This window comes from Eleginops maclovinus, chromosome 3, assembly GCF_036324505.1.
Source record: "Eleginops maclovinus isolate JMC-PN-2008 ecotype Puerto Natales chromosome 3, JC_Emac_rtc_rv5, whole genome shotgun sequence".
In the NCBI taxonomy this organism is placed as follows: domain Eukaryota; kingdom Metazoa; phylum Chordata; class Actinopteri; order Perciformes; family Eleginopidae; genus Eleginops; species Eleginops maclovinus.
Window position 1 is genome coordinate 19070216 of NC_086351.1, and position 21406 is coordinate 19091621.

Consider the following 21406-nt stretch of genomic DNA (forward strand, 5'->3'; position numbering starts at 1 on the left):
TATAAATGTCGGGACAATACGAACCGGCTGACTGAATGCTTGAGATTTCTCTTTGTTTTATTCGAGGCCAGGACACGTTTTTTTGCCTCCTATCCCTTTCTTCTCTTTCTTGTATGCATGCCATTTATCTCAATGGCCTCTCGCTGCACTGTGGGGATAGTGGCAGCACTTGCGCCATGTGCGAGACAAAGAGAAAGGTCTGTTTCAACACCATCAATCCCACAATCCCACACAGTGACGAGCGAGAGATAGTCACCATCTGTGGACGTGTCTCTTTGCCTAAAAGTACCCAGCAAAAGTTAAGTGTGAACGCCTCAGTGTGGCTAGGTGTTTCTGGAGATACCTCCCACTGTATTCTATATCGCCTTGTTTTTAAAATAGCGTGGCATTTGCAGCCCACATTGTGTTTGGTAATTTTGCATGTTTAAAAATAAAAGAATAAAAAAACTGTTCTTCCTCCGTGCGTCTGTGCCCTCTTTCACTCTATTTCTCTCTCCCCTCATTCCCTGTCCCTGGCTACAGCGCAGCAGCCATTAGCTTTACAAATCCAGCCTTTGATCTCTGATTTGGGCGGGTGCCTAGCAGAGGAGGGGTGCATGTGTGCTTGCGTGTGCATGTGTGTGTTTGTGTGTGTGTGCGTCTAGCTGTGTATGTAGGCCATTGGAGGGCTAGCTGGCACTGCAGAGGAGGAGGGTTCACGACCGGTCCACTTCTGCCGAGGTATTATGGAGGGAGTCGATTTCCAGGGAAGAGGCAGTGATGATAATGCTGCTTCATTTGCATTTGTACTGAGCGAATAAGCTGCCTAATGGTTTAAATATAACTCACTTACCGCTCACTCCAAACTCCACTACTGCTCTCTCCTGTACCACTGTTTCTCCAACCCCCCATCTTACCTTTCCCACCCCCCTTCACTTATCTCACCCTTCAGAGCCTCTTGTCCCGTCTTATCCTCGCTTCATCTCTTCGGAGAATATCTCCTTTCCCGGCCAGTTGCCAAGATATTACATTATTGAACAGAAATCACTTTTAGCACTTTGGCAACGGTCAGGGACTCCAGATAGGTACAGGACCACTGTTATCGCACACACTAAGTGTTTCAGTCACGGCTCATTATTCAGATTTTGGACCAGTCCTTGCAGTGTCAAAATGTAACTGATGAGTTGTCAAAGTTTACCGATATTTAAAAAATTGCAAACCCTTATGTGTTTCCAACAGAAAGACATTTTAGGTTTACAGCACATACTGAACAAATTGTCATTATTTAGATGAATCTGATATAATATTTCCTTCTGTTATATATTAAGGTTTTAACATCCGATTCATGATGTCACACACACACACACACACACACACACACACACACACACACACACACACACACACACACACACTAATCAACATTAGAAATTAACATAATTAAATGTATACATTTAAAATGTGACTTTTTTAATCCACAATATAGTGAAATTAAATCAACAATGATCAGTTTTATTTAAAGAAATTTCGAGGAACTCCAAATTGTTGATTTTGTGTTTTAATTTAGGTTTAAATACATGTAGTTATTTTGAACATTTGGGTTCAGAATGTAGACAACCAATAACTATTAATTGTTGTAACATACAGTTAATCCATCTCAACCAATCAAACAAACCGTATCATATAATTGAAATTAGAGTTGCTGTACAAGATCACCTATCAAATATCAGGAAAAAAAACCCCACATTCTCTAAGGTAGGACTTAAAAATAAAGGTTTACAGTACTGGGCCTTTTTCCTCCCCTCTGCTGAGAGGTAATGAATGGCGTCCCTCACTGCGGTGAAATCACCTGTTTCTGCCTCAGCCTTTCCTGCGCCGCATTAAGTGGGAATTTATGGTGGTGGCTTCCCATTGAACAAAACCATTTCTCTTCCAGTTGGGTTTAACAGCACTCTTTATTCCCTGCAGATTTAAGGATAGGAAACTTGGGGTAGGATGGGTAGATTGGTGGGTTGGTGGTTGTGGCGGGGGGGGGGGGGGGGGGGGGGGGGGGGGCAACACCATTAAGGGCTACGACCCTCCCAATTTCTCTCACACTCACATTGGGAAGGCAAGCAGCCCTGAGCGGTCTGCTCCTAAAGAGACCTCTGTGAATAGATAGATGCCTGATGGATCAAGTGGAGTGCTAACACATGCGCCAGGACTGTCCCATTTCTGGCTCTTTTACATGGCTGGATCTCAAATGGGACTTTAAATCGGGGCCTTTTTATTCCTCACCTAAGAATAGAAATGTATAAAAAGAAATTGGAGGCAGGTCTGATACACAGGGGGCAAAGATGATGTTACTTGATAGAGAATCTATTACTGAACCCTTTATTGAACTTCTTGTTTGACACAAAAACAATAGCTGTGGTACTGAAAAGATTTAGGTAATTGACTCTAATGTATCAGGACTAACAATGGTTTGTCTTATATAAGCACATTTTCTTGCTGAGTTTGTATCTTCATGCTTTATTTCACTTATTGTAAGACACATTGGATTAAACGAAATGTAATGTTGGAGACCCTCTAATACCATAACCTATAAAACTGTGATATTTTTCTAATTATTCAATGGCAGCTTATTTGGGTGAATCTTTTAACTGCCAATGACTGTGTCATATGTAGCTGCATTAGCGTCTCATTACTTGGCGATAGGCGGAAGATTCCTTAATGCCTCTCGACAGGCCATGATGTAATTACACAGTGTTTGTTGCGAGTCAACATGATAATTTGTGTTTCCAAGGGATCTGTCACACGCCCGGGACGCTGGGCGCATAAATGATTCAACCCCTCATAAATGTCCTGATTGAAAACAAGCTGTTGCCCAAACCAACTTAACTATCTTGTCGTCACCGTACCTCGTGGCCCCCTCAAAATACACCACCCCAAAAAAAACAAAAAAACAATCCCCCAATGGAAATTCATCACAATGTTTGCCGCTGTGAGGCAGAATTATGCATGAGAAAAAAGCTTACCTTTCACTTCTCCCTCCGCCTCTGTGTAAGAGATCGAGATAGAGGGGGCACGATGTGTAGAGAGTGTTTAGTGAGACTACAGTACTCTGCAACTCCCCAGAGGCTGCCATTGTCGAATTTACCAGTTCCCACCCTCTGAGCTCGACCTAACAAGACTACAAAACATCTGCATGGGGGCTGCAGAGTTTATGTACATGGTAGAGGTTTGTGCGAGGCCTATGTGTGGGTTTGGGGGCGTTGATTTTTTGTTTTTTTGCCTATCTGTTTTGAAATCTGCGGGGTGGGCAGGGTGTATTAAAGGCAGAGCGAGGTGTTCCTGCGTTGCCGTCGGCTCCGCTGCACCTCTCCAGCATTCTGACTGTGACCCCAGCCTTCGGGTGTGTGTGTGTTTTCATTCCCTTTGCACACACTCTCTAAGATGTTCTCCTCTCTTCTCCTCTTTTCTCCTCATCTTCCATCTCTCCTCCCCCCCGTCCTTGTGTTCCTTTCAGAACAGAGCCCCAGATACTGAAGATATTGCCCCTGGTTTGTTTGGCCTGTCTCCCTTTTTTTCCACATTCTCTTTTCGCCATATATATATATATATATATATATATATATATTGGATATATATATATATAACTCCTGATCCTCCTCTCTCATCTCCTTTCTTTTTTCCCTTTTATTTATCCTCTGGAAGTCTTCTCACTTTGCGATCAATACGGTTTCTGCTTGAAGCCTCGCGGCCAATATGAGAGGAGCCACGGGATTTTTTGAAGTTGGAATGCTAAACATGTTAAACAGCAAAGATGTTTTGAAAATTTGGGATCATCGGAGAGATGTTAAACGTCTGAGTTTGTTTTTCCCAGTTCCCAGCTGCATACTGTACATGCATCAGACGTTATGGCTTTTTATCAGCTTATCTTTGATCTTGCTGTAGCTTTTTATATAATGTTTCTGATTCTTGCATTTGAATCCATTAGTGGATCACTAAATCAGGGATGTAGCAGTTATCGTTGCAAAATGAACATGTGATGTTCGTATTTATATATTTAAAAATCTTCTTTGAAAATGAGTTTGCTTCATTTTGTGAGCTGTTGCATGATTTCTAGATGGACTGAGTAAAAAGTTCACTGCATAAATAGTTTTTGTGAGGCACTTAAACGGTTTTGAGCATGACATGTTCAATTCGTCATTAGGATCATATTTCATGTTCTCCAAAAATATTATTAGACCCCTCCCCTATAAGGTTTAACGCTAAGAGTGGCTTTATGCCGTATAGTATATCAACAATATACAATAGTATAATTGTATAATATATAAATAGTAAAAAAGTGCAATATTTCAAACATCAATTACATTGTATGGCCAAAATGCAATTACCATAACAAATCATATTGATGTTCAAATTTAAAAAAGTGGTAATTTTCAAGGTTTTATATCACTTTAATATATACTAAACAGTATAAAAAATAGTCTTTACAACTGTTCACATCTAAATTCAATGTAACAAAACCATGATTAAATACAAGTTCTTTATGTAAAACTATATTATAAACACTCTGTTTGCTGCTGAGACCCATCTAACTGAACTTACTTAATGTACATTTGCATTAGCTGTGTATGTTAAGCCATGCAAGCAGGATCACTATATAAATGGCAATTTGTGTCCGACATTTAGTTGGTTAGTTTTAGTCCAACATGTTGGAATAGGATGTTTATAGTTTGGTATTGGGTGGAATGTCTTTAAAACATTTTACCCAGAGCATGCACTCCACTGAGTTTTGTGATAAATAAGGGAGGGGTTAGTATATGGTGGTACCTGAGTGACTATCTCACTAGTTTGAAGTGAATTGTTGATGCTTTGGAATCCTGACCACCTATGGAGTCAGGAATTTGTTTGTATGATCAGTGAGCTCATGCACACCTGGATTTGCTGTGTCTTCCCGACCTGGAGTTTAATCCAACGTAACCTGTGACACACTGATATCAGGTATAAAGGCCTCTTTGTTATCCTCAACCAACATCCCTCTCCCTTTTATCAGTCTTTCTGCACACTCCCTCCTCTTTGTTGTGCACCTGCTCCTCCCACTCCTAGTGTTGGATGGACGGGCGGAAGGCAGCGACGTCCCTGATGACTGTCATCATCGTCTGTCTGACCGCCGCTGACTACCCAGAGAGCCAGATAGACAGCAGGGAGGTGGAGACATATATGAACTGCCCCATTCCCTCTGTTTACAACCTATTGTCAGGCACATTTTCTGCTAACTTTTCAAATGTCAAAAATTGACTTAGAATTGGGGGTGTTTTTTATCTTTTGTATTGGGATTTATTTTTATTTTTTTTTCATGAATATATAGATCTCAATAATCTCAAATTGTGACACATAAGGAACAGCATTAATCTGCAGATGCTCCCCTTCAAAATAAGACAACATTTTTCTGTGTGTGTCAGTTTTGTACTCACAACTGAGGCCAAAATGTGGCCTGCAACAGACTTGGCAATCAGCTGGGCTCGATTTTTAGCCTATCTGATGCCAGAAATGCCGGCAGCAGTCAATGACAAAATAAGTTCTGAGTTTTCCTAAAACTAAGTCACTGTAAACATGATAATTCCCTGAGCATACAGTCATAAATGTGCATGGAAAATATTAGGCTGATAGGTCAAGAAGTGGAAATAAACTCATTAGTAATCCTCAGTGGATAAAAACGACGGAGATCCTTGAGCTTTTCTAAATTTGCCAAACCAAAATGACACTTGGATAAAAAGTCAACTTATGTGAAAAGACTGAACCTGCAGATGTTAGTACAGAATCTATGTGTGTTTTTCTGGGTGTGTGTGTGTACTGTACACTTCCAGACTATTTATATGCACGCTTTTTATTTGATGGACCACATGAGACAGGAGACGGAGGGGTAAACATCAAACCCCTTCTCTGGTGGTCGTCAATATAACACTCCTACAGCGATCGCAGAGATTATTAAACACTGCGTTTTAACATGTGACACTGTGAGTGATGTTTGTAAGGAACAAAGAGGGAAGAGTGAAGGAATGAGGATGAGAAGAAGGAGGGGGGGGGGCGGGGGGGCGGCAAGAAAGGCAGATGAGACTCAATAGTGACGGCATAGATGGAGAGAGAGAAAGAGATATTCAGGCATCACTGCTTTTCCTCCAGGTGTCTTTGGCCTGCATGATTTCATCTGCGAGGCCATAATAAACTTCCTTAATGAAATAAGTAATTAACATATTATAATTGTGCAGCGGATGATTTTGACAGAGATCATTTTCCATATCTAATGCTATGCTAATTTAATCTGTTCCCCTCCTCTGCCCGACACGACCCTTTCTGTGATTAAGTTTCATGGCATCTCACTTTCGCTTTTCCTCACCTCTCCTTCTTCATTCTCCCTCCATCCCTCGCCCCCTTACCCCTCATCCCTTTTCCCTCTCTCCCTTTGCTTCCCTTCTCCATCTCTTCCTCTCTTTCTGGAGTGATGGATTGACTCCTCCACGGAGGTTCAGGGCCTTGTTGTTTTGGAGTTGCAGGCGGAGGGACGTGCACAGATGGCGGGGGAACTGGAGGCTGGGGGTGGAGGGTGGAGGCCTGGATCTGTATGTGTGGTCTGATCTCGCTCATTCCTCTGCCTCCTCTGCATGGAAAAAAAAGAGAGCATGAAGCAGGAAGCGTGGGAGGTGGGAGGAACAGCGTTGATTGAAATATAGCCATGAGCTGGTGGTCATATCCCTTCATGGTTTGGTCATCTGGACTTACAGTTTGGAAAAAGTGATTGATATTAGGGTTACTGTAAGGGTTACATAATCCTTGTCTTTGATTAGATCAGAAGAGGATTACTCTCCTTGACTAAAAGGAAGAAAAACCAAAAAGCTAAATTGTATTGTGTTCTGTACAAATGAAGTGATATACTTTTAACTTATCGTTATTAAGTAAATGTTGGTTGCATTGTATTGGCTGTACCATCAGTGAGAAGATTAGTTCCCATAAGCCTCGTTTTCACTATACAATTGTCTCCCACCGGCAACCATCTGTAGGATTGAGTAAATTAAGGGTTGGGGTTAAGGTTGATTTACAAGCACAATAAAAGCATGTCAACAATGGCGAAACCAAAACAGGAAGAGGGTAAACCTTTTGTTTTCCCTGGTAGCTTTCCCCAAATATTGGAACATAGTGGACCGTAGAACAATTGGAGCTACTCTGGAATATGCTAGCCAGCAAAAGAAAAAGAGCCCCATTGACAGAAGGCAAAGAAGGCAAATAGGAAGAGTGGTTGAAACAATAACTCTAAACCTCAGACAGATTAACTCGATAGAAAGTGCCCCAGGTCTTTAAAGGGTTCCAAAGTGACCTTCAGTTGTTATTATTCTCAGTAAATCAGTTATTAACAACGACAAATACAAAAAACTGAAAGTGATTCAGTTGTCTTGGCGTCAACTTCACCATTGATAATACCATTCGGGAATGCTGGGGGGAGAAGAAGTTGAAAGATTATCTGTTTTCACCTAAAGTATGAAGTAATTATATTGATTATTTGACTGTTTGTCTGTTCTCATAGTAGTTAGTACTCTTTACTTAGCTTACTTTTACACCAAGAAGGATTGCTTTTGTAAGAGTGAATACCATTTGTGCATGAATTTGTAGAAACAGAAGTCAAATCCATTAAAGCTTTCAGTGGGCAAACAGTAGATGATCAACAGGCTGAAGACTCCAAACATTATGATCTCCTCTGTTCCATAGCCTCCGAGAGAGGGCAGATGAATAGAACGAGGCAGTTCAAGGGGACAGAGGGGTGGATGGGAAGAGTGGGAGGCAAGGGACGAATGAAATCAGCCAGCTGCGGTTTGATCCGTCCCATGTGATGGCAGAATTTCGTACCCCCTCTCACTCCTACTCCATTCTCCCCAACTCCATCTCTCTTTACACTCTCTCAGTCCCTAAAGTCCCTCTCCCCTGGCTTCTCTGAGCAGAAGGAGGCACCCACTGGGGGCTCTCCATTTTCTGTCACCCATGAAATGATGTGTATAACACAGCCACCCCTCACTACTCTCCCCTCCTTTCCCCCTTAATCCACAGCTCCACTGCAGCCAGAAAGAAAAACTGTCTCCCATTTACATCCAATGCTGTAAACCAACGCTTCATGAAGGCAGAGAAACTCTCAGTATTTAATATGTTTTTGGCAAACATCTGGAACACCTGGCCGGTTTTGTCAAATGGTGTATGAATAACATAGGAAGGTATTTCACATTAAGCAATATATGACTAGAGCAAGTGCACAGGTAGGCTGGTGATTTAGTATAAAGAGCGAGAAAGTCTGCATTGGAAGGAGAACGCAAATGGATGGATGGAAGGAAGGAAGGAATAAACAAAGAACTTTCCCACAACACTGACTCCTTTTTTCCCCAAAACCAAAACTTACCGGATTACTTGCTTACATTGACTACCTGATTTACGTCCATTTTATTGCCACAACTTGCTTACTTAAAATGCAATGAGAGCAGGACATGGACCTCTATAGAGAATGTCATGATATTCGTTGCTAGAAACCATTTTATTTGAAGATTTGTTTTAATGCAATGGCATAAACCAAATGATTATGACTATAAGTAGTTTCCTAAGAAACGTCCTAAAAGATTTTTCCATGCTCGTGTTCAGAAAGTGGTGCAACAAAGGATGGTGAGTAGAACAAACAAAGGGAAAGAAGAGTAAATAATGAATAAGCAGTATTTTGTAAAACAATTCCTCCCTTTCCTAAGTTGAGCACACAAGAACAACTGAGATGTATAAATATTATAGTGTGCAGAGGCTTTGTCTGCCTGAATACTCAGCATTGTGTGTGTGTGTGTGTGTGTGTGTGTGTGTGTGTGTGTGTGTGTGTGTGTGTGTGTGTGTGTGTGTGTGTGTGTGTGTGTGTGTGTGTGTGTGTGTGTGTGTGTGTGTGTGTGTGTGTGTGTGTGTGTGTGTGTGTGTGTGTGTGTGTGTGTGTGTGTGGGGGGGGGGGGTAGAGACAGATAGAGAGAGAGAGAGAGGTCAGGTGGGGCAAACAGAGGATGAGTAATGTGAAAGAGCTCAGATGTGAATGTAACCAGTAACAATGAATGAGTGACAGGACACATGCCACTGGGTAATGAGAGGTTCCTACCTGCATGTTACCCTTTCCTGCTTGAGACAGAAAAAGCCCTCATACACCCACATGTAGACAGAACCCCTTCCCGCTCTCCGACCTACCACCGCCTCCCCCCAGGAGCGCCCCATGAAGGTTAAAACCTTCCTCAAGGACAACTTACCCACTGTGCCCGGGAAACGGCAATAATAACAAGGCAACAGTAAACTTGACTCAAGATCCAATGGCGCCTCCACCCTTAAGGCCTATTAGTTACTTATTATTAAAAAAAAAAGGTCAAAGTGAGGAAAGCAGTTTGGTATTGTTCTGATAATAATAACTTCCTATCCTAACTTGGAAAGTTGTTGGAAATGGAAATATGGATTTGTGTGGTCTCGGAATAATCAGAATAAATTGTTCCAGAAAGGTACAATTCCTTTGATGCACCCTCAAGTAGTTACAACAACCCAGAATTTTTTGGCCACAATTTGAATTTAGCACAGTATCTTTTTAACGTCCATTGTTTTTCTACAACTTACAGCGCATGAACACAGAGTCAGAAGAAGTACTTACCAACTCAGGAAATGGCACTATTCAAGGAGCATGTGAATGCATCATTGCATCAGTGTTTTGAATAGCTCTCATTTGACACGAAGGGACATTTCAACAAGAACAAACAAATTCCCTCTTTTACTCTAAATAGATGGTGTTACTTTGCTGCGGAATAGATCATTGAGATAATATTAACAGCACTTCTACAATGGTTAGATGTTTACACAGTACAAGTACAAAATTAACTATCTTCCCAGATTCACTTGATAAACTGAAATAGTTGTTCTTCAACTCATGAGATGATTTCAGGTAACCAAGAGCAGTGTGGAGTATTTCACAATAAAATCAAAACTTGTAAATAATCCTCACAAGACCTGGGACTATTTCCTATTATAGATATCTCAATACTGTAGCTTCCTTTCTTTAAAATATCTTTCTGCCACGCAAACAACCTTTACAAATACCCGGTTCTTAAGTAAAGAACTGAACTTGTTGACCCTTTCTACATCGTCCTCCCTTTAATTTTCTTTGTGGCATCATTGGGACTTGATGGCAATCAAAGTGTTATCCAGTGTGTCACTCTATTCAGCTCAAGGACAACAAAGTGAAAGTGTGTCAGAGAGAACAAAGAACCATGAATGTTTCTTAGGGAAATTCAATTACTTGGGTTAAGTGTCCGTTATTAGCAGTGGACAGTACCAATAATGTGCAAATACACGTCAGAACTTGTGAACCATATAATCATTTCACAGGCTTCTTACAATACAACATGTCATAAGTGTTTGATGGATGTAATAGGTTTGATGTGCTAAAACAAGGTGTTACTGTGGAAACTGGTTAGCAAATAATAAATGGACAAATTGCACTTGAAATTCAATTAGAAATATAGATCAAATTTTCTTACAGTGTATTGATCAAAGAAACAAAATGACATTAAAGGTAATGCTAAGTCATGTACTTTTCCCAAAATTGTAGCCGCTTCCCTAAATACTTTGCACATTACATTTAACAGCATGCAAATTCAAACGTTGGCAAACAAATAATTGCGAAAAAAACATAATTCCTGGCTGCAAATGAGACCTAAATATCTTTTTTATGCTTTTCTTTTCCTTTCTTAGCACCCCCTCCCTCCCCCTCACCACACACCCAAAACAATATCTCAGTGTGTCTTTCCTCTTTATCTCCGTCTTACTGTTTCTCTTTGGCGAGGTTCACGGGGAGATCTCAACATCCCTAAATCATCATCAGAATGAGAAAGGAGTCCCAGGGCTAATGCAATGCAGATATGTTGTCTTTTGTGTCGGAATATGAGAAAAGGAATTTATGTGAGGCGCTCGGTGAGTCAGAATTCATTTCTTGCTCGAGCTTTTGCCCCGCAGTCAAACGTAAACTGACTGCAGACTCAGCTGGCTGACTGAGTGAGGACACACACAGACACAGCGCACACACACGGAGGCGTGCAAACTCAGCCCACTCAATATACACGTATAGACTCCCTCAACACTCAGCACATCCATAGACTCATGTTCACCCTCAATAGAGCACGTCTGTGTGCTCAGAGTGGCCTCTCCATCCTTGAGTGACAGGTGTACATGGGTGGCACAATGGCCGCCAATATTGTCCGGCGACCATGGTAACAATGGCCTGTCTCCAGGGAAATGTGGAGCCTCAGACATGAAAAGAAAACATTTCAGGTGGCTATACGGTGGAAAAAAGAAAAACATTTTGAGGGTCTGTGCTAATCAACATTGCCGGCGGCAAATGCTTTGATAGGGAAAATGGATTCTGATCCTTGATTATAATATAGGGCACATCTGAAATAGCTCAAACACACATGGAACCTGGATAAGCACTGTAAAAAAACATGGACTCTCCTGACCATTAGGTTACATGATTGTGATCCACATCTGAAGAATGAACAGCCACTGGAAGCGATACATCCTGAATGCACACCTATTAGACATTTGATTTTTGTAGAATACACATGAGATGCATAGGAAAGTTAACATCTTGGGGGGAATATTAACAATGAACAGGTCTCGCTTCAAACAATATGCTGCCGTTTGTGATCGCACTGAAACGTAGCCCCGATGATCTCCGCTGATGATGAAGACCGCCGAAAGGGACAGCTAACAATCTGTGGGTGTTTGTTCGTAATGTGTGTGTGTGTGTGTGTGAGGGAGACAGACAGGGGAGGGAGAGAAGGAAAGGGAGACAGAGAGTGATGTACTCTTATCAGTCTTCCCAGTCCTCAGCAGCAGCAGATAAACAGAAGTGTGAAGGGCAGTTGCGCTGCAGGGGGCTGATTGACATGGCTGGCGCCCAAAGAATTACACACGCACAAACGGATACTCACACACACACATTTGCCTTTTGCTTTCTTCACTTCAGCGAAATATCCACCAATGCGTCATCTAGCGACTGTAAGTAGCACATTCAGTTGAGTCCTATGGAAAAATGATAGGACTCAATGTATGATTAATTGGAATTTATTTATTTTCCACAAATCCAACAACATTATATCATTGGCCAATTAAGGGTATCTTTGTGTAATTCTCGGTGGAAATGAGGCCCAATATAATAAAACACTGTAACCAATAAACACCGGTTATGAAATTAGTAAGGACATGATTGGTGATCTTTTCAGGAAATCATGCTGCAAAAGTTATCAGAGTAAGAGAAATAACAAGTACTTCCTTTCTTATACTTTGAATCATCTCACTCACTGTTATCAGCATGTTAAATTGCTGTTATCAGCTGCTACCAGGAGCTTAGATTGGAGGTAGCATGGCCCTTTAATAGCTCTTAGATGGCTTAGTAGGCTGTTATCATCTATTGTTGAACTGGATTTTCGCAGCTAGGTTCAAATAGTTTGTGCGGCGACCTCTTGTGGCTGTTATAATTACAGCGGGGGCAAAGAAGTAAGTCAAGTCCGCAAGGAAAGGATGTCTTTGAAATATATGAGGGAATGGACTGCAGTTCGAGACCTGTGTTGAACCACAGTTGATTTATGTTCGTATCGTGGGTATCATACTTAACTCACGTACACAACTAGAAATACTTTACCAGCGTACCATGATCTTTTCCAAACCAAAAGTATTTTGTTTTAATTTTAATTGGGACTTACTGGGGAGACCCAATCACATGTTGGCTACAATCGGTTTCGACAGTTGGTAGAAAAACAGTAGCACAGTTTTACCCAACTACTTGACTTCTAAGTTCTACTATAGCTGCAATCGCCAGGACCTCTTTTTAATTCCTTTTGCTTTCAAATAGCAGCACCCTATAACTGTTTTGTGCCATAAAGCAATCGCTTTTTCTGTCACATGCTGTGGCAGAAGGTTTCCTACAACATGTGAAGCTGTAGATGTAAAGAACAAAACAGTATGTGGGCCTTTAGAAGAAGAACATGTCTTTATTGTTTCTATAAAAAAAATCTCAACCATCAATCCAACCAATCATGCTTTATTTATTTTCAAGTGTGACACATCAATTACTTGTATACTCGTGTATTTGTGATTTATTGCAAATGAAATCAATCACATACTGTATACATGGGCTAATTTAGGCTTCGCTATGTGTGTATGAGTGAAGATAAACACTACCTCAGTACTAACAGCTGAAAGCAAAGAAGGGATTAAAGCAGAGGGGAAGAAAAAGAACTAGCCCATGTCGCAGGGAGGACAGCGGGTAATGGAAATGACTGGGAGAGTCTTGATGGACAGCCAGAATGCCCCTTGTGTAAATGTCTTTTAATGTGTGTAGATTTGTTGGTGTATTTTTCTAAATGCATGTGCACGTACAACCTAACATGTGCCACCTGCATGTGTCCGGCATGCTTATGCATATTGGTTTGCATTTATGAACCTGTGTGTGCGCCTGCAAGAATACATTTGTGTGTGTTTATTTTTCAGTGTGTTAGCAGATTATTGAGCAGGCATGCCCCGTGGCATCATGCTGTTCCACACCAAACAGTGAAACCAATACCTTTTTGTCGCTGATAAAACTGGATGGCCAGAGATAGGCATGCATATTATAACACACACACTGCTCAGTCAAAGCCAGTATGTGTTTGTGTGTGCATGCACTGGGCTAACAATGATTGGCTTAACGTGTGTTATCTGTGTATGTATGTGTGTGAGTAATACACTCCCACAAAGACACCATACACTCTCCCTCCTACTCTTTCCACTCCCCCAGAGACAAAGTCCCAATTTCTCCATTGCCTGCAGTCAGACAGAAAGACGAGATGGGGTGCATGAAAAATAGGGGGAGGGAAAGAGCGGGAGAGTAAGGAGAGGTAACGAAAAGAAAAATCCAGATGCTATCAGCCCTCCGAGAGTCACCAGGGTCATTGTCATGTGTCAGTCAGTGTAACACAACTCTCCCTGATAAGCCAGCCCGATTGCGACGATTGGCCACGATGGGTGACAGCGCGATACCGCTCTGTGCCGGCGCTCCTGACGAGACACGAAATTAACCCCCAGCGCTTTGCAGATAAACATCTAAAATGGTTTCGGGACCCCAGGGGCTAATGGGAAGAGACGGGAAGCTATCAAAATATCAAATGTGCGTGACAAGCGGCACAAGGACCAGGTCTGTCAAACACTCGCCTCTCTCCAAGTGTGATTTAACTCCGATGTCTTCCCACAAAACCTGGCAGCACAGCGCTGAGAAATGAGCCTCTCGCCACCCCCTGTCTGTACACTGTGAAGTCATATTTTAATGGACATATTTACTTAGGCAAACCAATGCAGGGTTCCGGGTTTTAATTAGGTAAACAGCTCGTTGGGAGGAATCAATGGCGATCCGGTAATGAAGGTCGGCCTGGGCTAATAGCTGAGGCCTTTTCTGTATCACAGCGTGAATATTCTAACGAAAGAAGTGAATGCAGTCATCTTTTTCTGGCTAATGCTAGTTAGGTAACGGATAGCTCTATTTGAGTAGAATGAGTACAGTATGTACCGGAGTGTTTTTTGGGGTTTATGTCCTTGACTTGATGTTTAAAGGACAGGAGAGTGTTTGTGGACAGAGGACCTGTATGTGTGTGTGTGTTTCATGTGTCTCAGCTGGGTGACATGTGAAGGTGATGGGGTGTCACCGGTGTCCCCGCCGTCTGAGGGCATGTCTCTGCCTCTGGCTCTGACACCAGCCTGACTGACTTATGATCAGGATTTATCATTTTGATTTATGATGAGCCTGGTTTGTCCCTCTCACAGCCAGGGAGACCTGTGTGTGTGTTTGTGTTTGAGTGTGTAAGAGATAGGTTTTGAGATAACTTAGGTCATAGAATGTACATGAGAACAGGATGTAGTCACAACTAGTTTGTGAAATAAGGTTCTGAAGATTTCTTATACAATACATTTTCATGAATTATAAACACACTGTGGCTTAAAGTTCTAAGCCAAAAACATGGATATCAATCGATTAGTAGCAAACTCTCCATCAGAAAGTAGATGGGTCCTAAAGCAAACCCTGCTTTATTGTGTATTTCACTCAAAACAGGACCATCATTTACTCAGTGAACATCATGCTGTACCGAAAAAGGCTTGAAACTAGCGTTTTAAGCAAAGATTTGTCAATAAAATGTTTGATTAGGTTATTAAATCAAGTGAAAAGCAGGGCAATTTCCTCCTAGACTTTTATACAATACCCTGCATTGTTGTCTATTTTACTTGAAATAGAACCACAATTTACTAAATGAACGCATCCATTATTGAAAACACTTGAGGGAAAGAACTTGTCAAATAATGAAATTAATCAAATCAAAGGTAGTGCAATTTTCTTATAGACTTCAATACAATCTGACTTCTTTCTGCAACTAGTGAAGTCTTGCCCTTTTTGCCTTTCTTATATAGAAAGCCAGTTTAATGTACCACCTGCATGAGCTTTACTTTTCAGACTTTGAGGTGGCAACTTGGCCTGGGCGCATGAATGAGTGCAAAATAATAAATGTTCACTCATTAAAATCACATTGGTATCACATGAAAAATAAAAACTGTGACCTCCCGTGAGCCAGTGTATAACACTCCGCTCCCTTAGCAACTAGGCGGCACTGTCTTTTGTGTGTGTGTGTGTGTGTGAATATCTGTGACGGTGAACTGGAAGCAGGGTTTTGCAGGAAGTGAAAATGATGCGCCGGTGTTTCCCCAGATAAATAAAGGTTAGAAAACGGATCTCAAGACTGTAAGCCAATTGAAATTACTTAATAAAATGTTTCAAAACCTGAACAAGAGGACACCGATTTTTTGCAAGCAATGCATGAGTCATTTTTGCTCCATATTGTGTGGTACCGGGCAAGCAGAGTCCTGACTACTAAATGCCGGGCGCGAGGACATGGGGGCTATTTAGTAAACATCTTTCAATTCCATGCCAAGCGGCCAGTAGCAAGCCAGGCAGCCTCTTAGCTTCCCCCCACCCCCCTCTATGTTGGGATGCAGAGAAACAGGCCGTCTACACGTCTACAGACCCAGGGGATGGAGGGATGAGAGGGGAGAGAAAAGGAGAAGGAAGAGGAGGGGGGGGGGCAGAGAAAGAGAGAAGGAGGGCACTGGAACACATCCACAGATTAACCCTCACGGAGGAGATGGAAAATAGAGCGGAACTGAACATACGTGTGTGTGTGTGTGTGTGTGTGTGTGTGTGTGTGTGTGTGTGTGTGTGTGTGTGTGTGTGTGTGTGTGTGTGTGTGTGTGTGTGTGTGTGTGTGTGTGTGTGTGTGTGTGTGTGTGTGTGTGTGTGTGTGTGTGTGTGTGTGTGTGTGTGTGTGTGTGTGTGGATTGAGGGAAAGGGCGACATTCACAACAAGACAGAGGTGCACATTTTATCCTTCTGTCTTGCAGTGGACATCCAGAATAAAAAGTGACACACACACACACACACACACCTTTACCTGTCCAATGCAACCTTCTATTCTCCTCCCTTTAAAACCTCCTAACCTACAGCCACTGCTAATCCTCTCCTTCACACTCCCAAATAAAAGCACCAGAGAGGGGGAGGAGAGAGCAGGAAAGGGGATAAGGCAAAGAGGGGTTGCTTGTAGCATTGTGCCAAGCCTTCATCTGTAGACATGGTATATAATTCAGTCTAATGGAGAATATTGTTTGAATGACAAGAGTGTGTGTGTGTGTGTGTGTGTGTGTGTGTGTGTGTGTGTGTGTGTGTGTGTGTGTGTGTGTGTGTGTGTGTGTGTGTGTGTGTGTGTGTGTGTGTGTGTGTGTGTGTGTGTGTGTGTGTGTGTGTGTGTGTGTGTGTGTGTGTGTGTGTGTGTGTGTGTGTGTGTGTGTGTACTCGCCACTTTGCAGGGCCAATAATCTGTTCACACCATCTTGTGTGGGGGCTCTCTTCTTATCTAGGGACACAAAAAAACCTACACCCATGGGGGTTTTATTACATTTTATTTTCGGGGTGAGACTTAACACAGGTTTTAGGTTTGAACTATAGATCAAGGTTGAGGTCAAGTTCTGGGTTAAGTATGTGGTGGTGTCCTAACATGTATGCAATGGAAGTGTGTAGGAGCCTTCATAAGAAAAAAATAGTTTCATATTCATAAAAAGCTGCAGCGTACGTACCATCAACTTTGAGATCAAATGAATTCCCACCTCTTCATTTCTTCATAGTCGGCAGAGATGGAAAAAACATACTCAGATCTTGTACATAACTAAAAGTAGAAGTAACAGAGTGTAGGAATACTCTGCTACAAGTAGAAGTCCTGCATTCAAAATGTAGTTTACTAGGCAAATTTCAGTATATTGTATGTTTGGATTATAATTATTGATGCATCAAAGTGTTATCAAAGCTGGTAAAGGTGCAGCTGGTTTGAATGTCTTACTATACTGACTATACTGCAGGGTAGCTTGGTAATTTACTCCAGGTGTAACTAAAGTCTGATTTCAGTGTTGATTGTATTCCACATTATTATAATATTTCTGAAAAGTAACTAAATGGAGTAAATAAATGTAGTGGAGTAAAAGTACACAATTTTCCTCTGAATCTGGGTAGAAGTACAAAGTGGCAAAACATTGAAATACTCAAGCAAAGTACAAGTACCTCAAAGTTGTACTTCAGTACAGTACTTGAGTAAATCTGCTTAGTTACTTTACACGACTGATTGTGGTAAGGATATAATTCTGTGAAATTCAATGATTTCATATGTTTTGCTTTGATTTGCATCATGGCCAGCAGAATGGTCCCTTTGTTGGTTTATATTTTATGTGTTCTAGCAGCTTCAACAAGTAATCAACAACACAATTTTACTTTCATGACATACACAGCATTCACTAAATAGTATCATAGGCCTATTTAACTTATTGCAGTTTGCAGTAAAGTGTTTGCAATGACACACTTACTTATCATCGTTTAAATTTAGCATGTAGCTGAAGTTATCTTTAGAAAAACATTTCTCACATTTCTACAGTACTAAGGAGAAAATACAATATTATATATTATAATCAGAAACCTCTCAATACAATTCACTGATCATAAAAGAGATTGCCAAAACAAGACATGAACATACAGCTGAAACGTTATGCTAATTTTCTGGTTTGATGTTTATATTGTGTTCCTTTATTGTGACATGTTTACATGCTTTCATGTTCAAACCGTGCTTTACTTTTCTCATGATGCCGGTGCTGCAGGACCTTTTCGACCTCTGTCCGAAACGAGAACCCATTCTGCTCTGATTGGTTATTTGCCCGGATCTGTTGTGATTTGTAAACCAGTTAGGTATGTGTTGGCGATGTCCTCAACCCTTAGCACATCACGGACAATGTGTTGGAGCAGTACCCAATAGAAGTGTGAGTACATAGTGATGTCAGTATGTTACGGAAGTAAACAATGGAGTCCAATGGAGGCATGTCATGCAGGGGAGTGTGTGGGGGAGAGAAATTCCGTCTGGAAGGAACTTTGGGATTTCAGCCTTTGCGGACCATTTACATGCACAGAAACCTATATAATAATACTGATAATAATAATAACAATAATAATAATAATAATAATAATAATAAAATAATAATAATAATAATAATAATAATGATAATAATAATAATAATAATGATAATAATAATAACAATAATAACAATAATAATAATAATAATAATAATAATAATAATAATAACAATAATAATAACTTTATACAGCATTTTTCTAAACAAAGTCACAAAGTGCTTAACATGGATTAAGAACAGGCCGTTTAGGCGGCAACAAAGCACGCGGTCAGTATTCCTTAAACCCAAGCAATAAAATATACAGCCTTTCAAAAATAGCAGCAGTAATACAAAACAAAGAAAGTTAAATTATTGATCGAGTAAAACAGAATGGTTTCAACATTAGTTAAACAATTTAAAAGATGTCACTGATTCTGCCAGCCTCAGATATATAACTACAGAAACGGGAAAACCCCAGCCAATAGACACATTACTTTTGTAACTGTATTAAACTACATCCATGCCATATAGGACAAGCAAATCTGTGTGTATTTTTAACATCAGTATCATTTTAACTTTGGTTTGTAGTTGATTTGTTTAATTGAACTACAAGTGGAAAACTTGTAAACACCTCAAAATCATCAAATCTTTTCAGTCAAAGATTTATTAAAACCAGAATTTTGCTATTAGCAATTCACCCCGTCTTAATGTCCTCCAACAAAAAGACTGACTACACCTTTTACATTTTATCTGGCATTTATCTTATTATATATTTATGTTGATATTTGTTAAGCCTTATTCATCTTCATAGAACAGGTCTCCAAACATAGAGCATGTTTACTTGCCTTTGATATGATGCTAAAGCTAGTATTGTACATCAAATGCTCCCCCGCTGTGAAAAGCTGCAGTGTTTGTGAGTGTGGGTGTGTGTGTGTGTACGCTCCCTGTATCTGTAGTTTTGGAAACGGAGAGGCTGTACAGATCCAGATACACAGTCAGATACACGGGGGAATAGCTGTGAGTGAGTACTGTTGGTTTGTTTGACAGGGACCTCTTACCCCTGTCTCTCACACCTCAGATAGAGAGAGACAAATTCACGGGGATGGCAGATAGAGGCAGATAGCAGACGAGTGAAAGGAAGAGCAGAGAGGGAGAGAAAAAAACATAAAGATAGACCGCGAGGTGTAGAAGACGGGCCTGGGGAACAGGAGGCGTAACATAAAGGAGCAAGAGCAAAGCGCCAAAGGAGGGGCGACAATAAAAGGGTTGGGGAGAGAAGGAGAGAATTAAGGGAGGAGAGGGGTTAGGGAGAAAAGGGAGGGGAAAGGGAGAGATAAGGAGGGAGAGAAAGCTTGGCACTGCACTGGGTAGTGGAGGGTTTATTATTCTCTGTTGCACTCAATCAAACGCCGGCCCTCTGAACAGAGAGCAATGCTGGCGAATCATCCTGGGGGCTTTCTCTCCCTCTCTCTTTCTTCCTCTCTTCATCCCTCCCCTCCTCCTCCTCCTCTCTCTCTCTGTCTTTTTTTTTCCTGCGGTGTATGAGTGCTATCCATCTGTCAGCTGTCAGTGCCAGTGAGAGATATACAGAGCTGTCACTTCGCGTCAGCCCGGGTTTGGGAGGCCCCTCTTTTGCAGCTGCCGCTCTACGCATACTTTCCCTATGGCGGCACAGGAGGGCTGCCATTAAAGCACAAACACAAGCACAAGCACACACACACAAACACCAATATGCCGGTCAATTAGAAACCTGATAATAAGCAGTCAGTGTTGGATAAATGATGATTATCACGATTATTACCATCGTTCTTTTAATGTCCTTTGGTTTTATTACAGCTTTATGACTTTTCCGATATGACTGGTATAACATAATTGCATGCCTTTTCTTTTGTACTGAAACAGTCAAATCTTATATCTGCAGTGAAATATTTTTTTAAATAGTATCCCTTTTCAAGCTATGGAGCCCCAAAGGGAAACTGTTCTGTTTCAGGAAAAAAAAGGTAACCTCATTCGTTTGACATTTGAAATGTCACTAAACGCATAAATCTTGGAACAGAGCCTTACAAACAGTGTTTCCTTTGGTTGATGAAATGAAAAATCTAGAATCACCTTGTTAGCCGAGTGGTTCCAGCGCACCGCAACACACTGGGTTCGTTTGCCCTTAAGACCTTTGTTGCATGTCATACCCCGCTATCCCTTTCCAATTTTACACTACAATCCGTCAAGTTAAGTGGCCCAAAACATATTTAAAATAAGGAAATCTGATATTGTTTTATTTTGTATGGATTAAGTGGCCTTTAAGAAGCATTGTTTTCCAATTTTCCATGAGCCCTAGACCATTGCGGGTTAAATGCCTTTGCTCAACAGAAAAGGCGATATCATTGGCAAGTCGAGGGGCCACGGTAACTTTAGCCTGTGAGTTTAGCCGGACATGAGGAAACCTTTACCAATTTTTAGACATATATTACAGCTCAAACTTTGGGAAAATGAGCTTAGTGTACGCGTATACAGTATGGTGGATGTGGATTAACCAAGCTGTAAAACTGAAAGGTTTGAGTTTATTTTAGTACGGTGGAAGCCAATAATCTTCGAACATTGATTGTAAACCCCAGAAAACACACTTGTTTTGATGTGTGAATGCTTTCAAAAAGACAAATGAAAGATGTGTTAAATGAGAGATTGATTCAGAGCTAGTTGAACATGACGTTGGCTCTGTATTTGTGTCTTGAAGTTAAATATTGAGATATGCATAATCTGTTCTGACAAATTACAACCTTGTTGATATTAATTAATTAAGATCAAGTAAAAAGAAGTCAGTTCTTGCATTATTTAAGCCCTT

The 21406-nt window shown here is 41.1% G+C and overlaps 1 long non-coding RNA gene across 1 annotated transcript in view; it reads left to right on the top strand.

Moving 5' to 3' along the window:
- The window catches only part of LOC134862338 (uncharacterized), an 87890-nt gene that overhangs the window by 29878 nt on the left and 36606 nt on the right, over positions 1-21406 (top strand). The gene's annotated exons all lie outside the window — the stretch shown is intronic.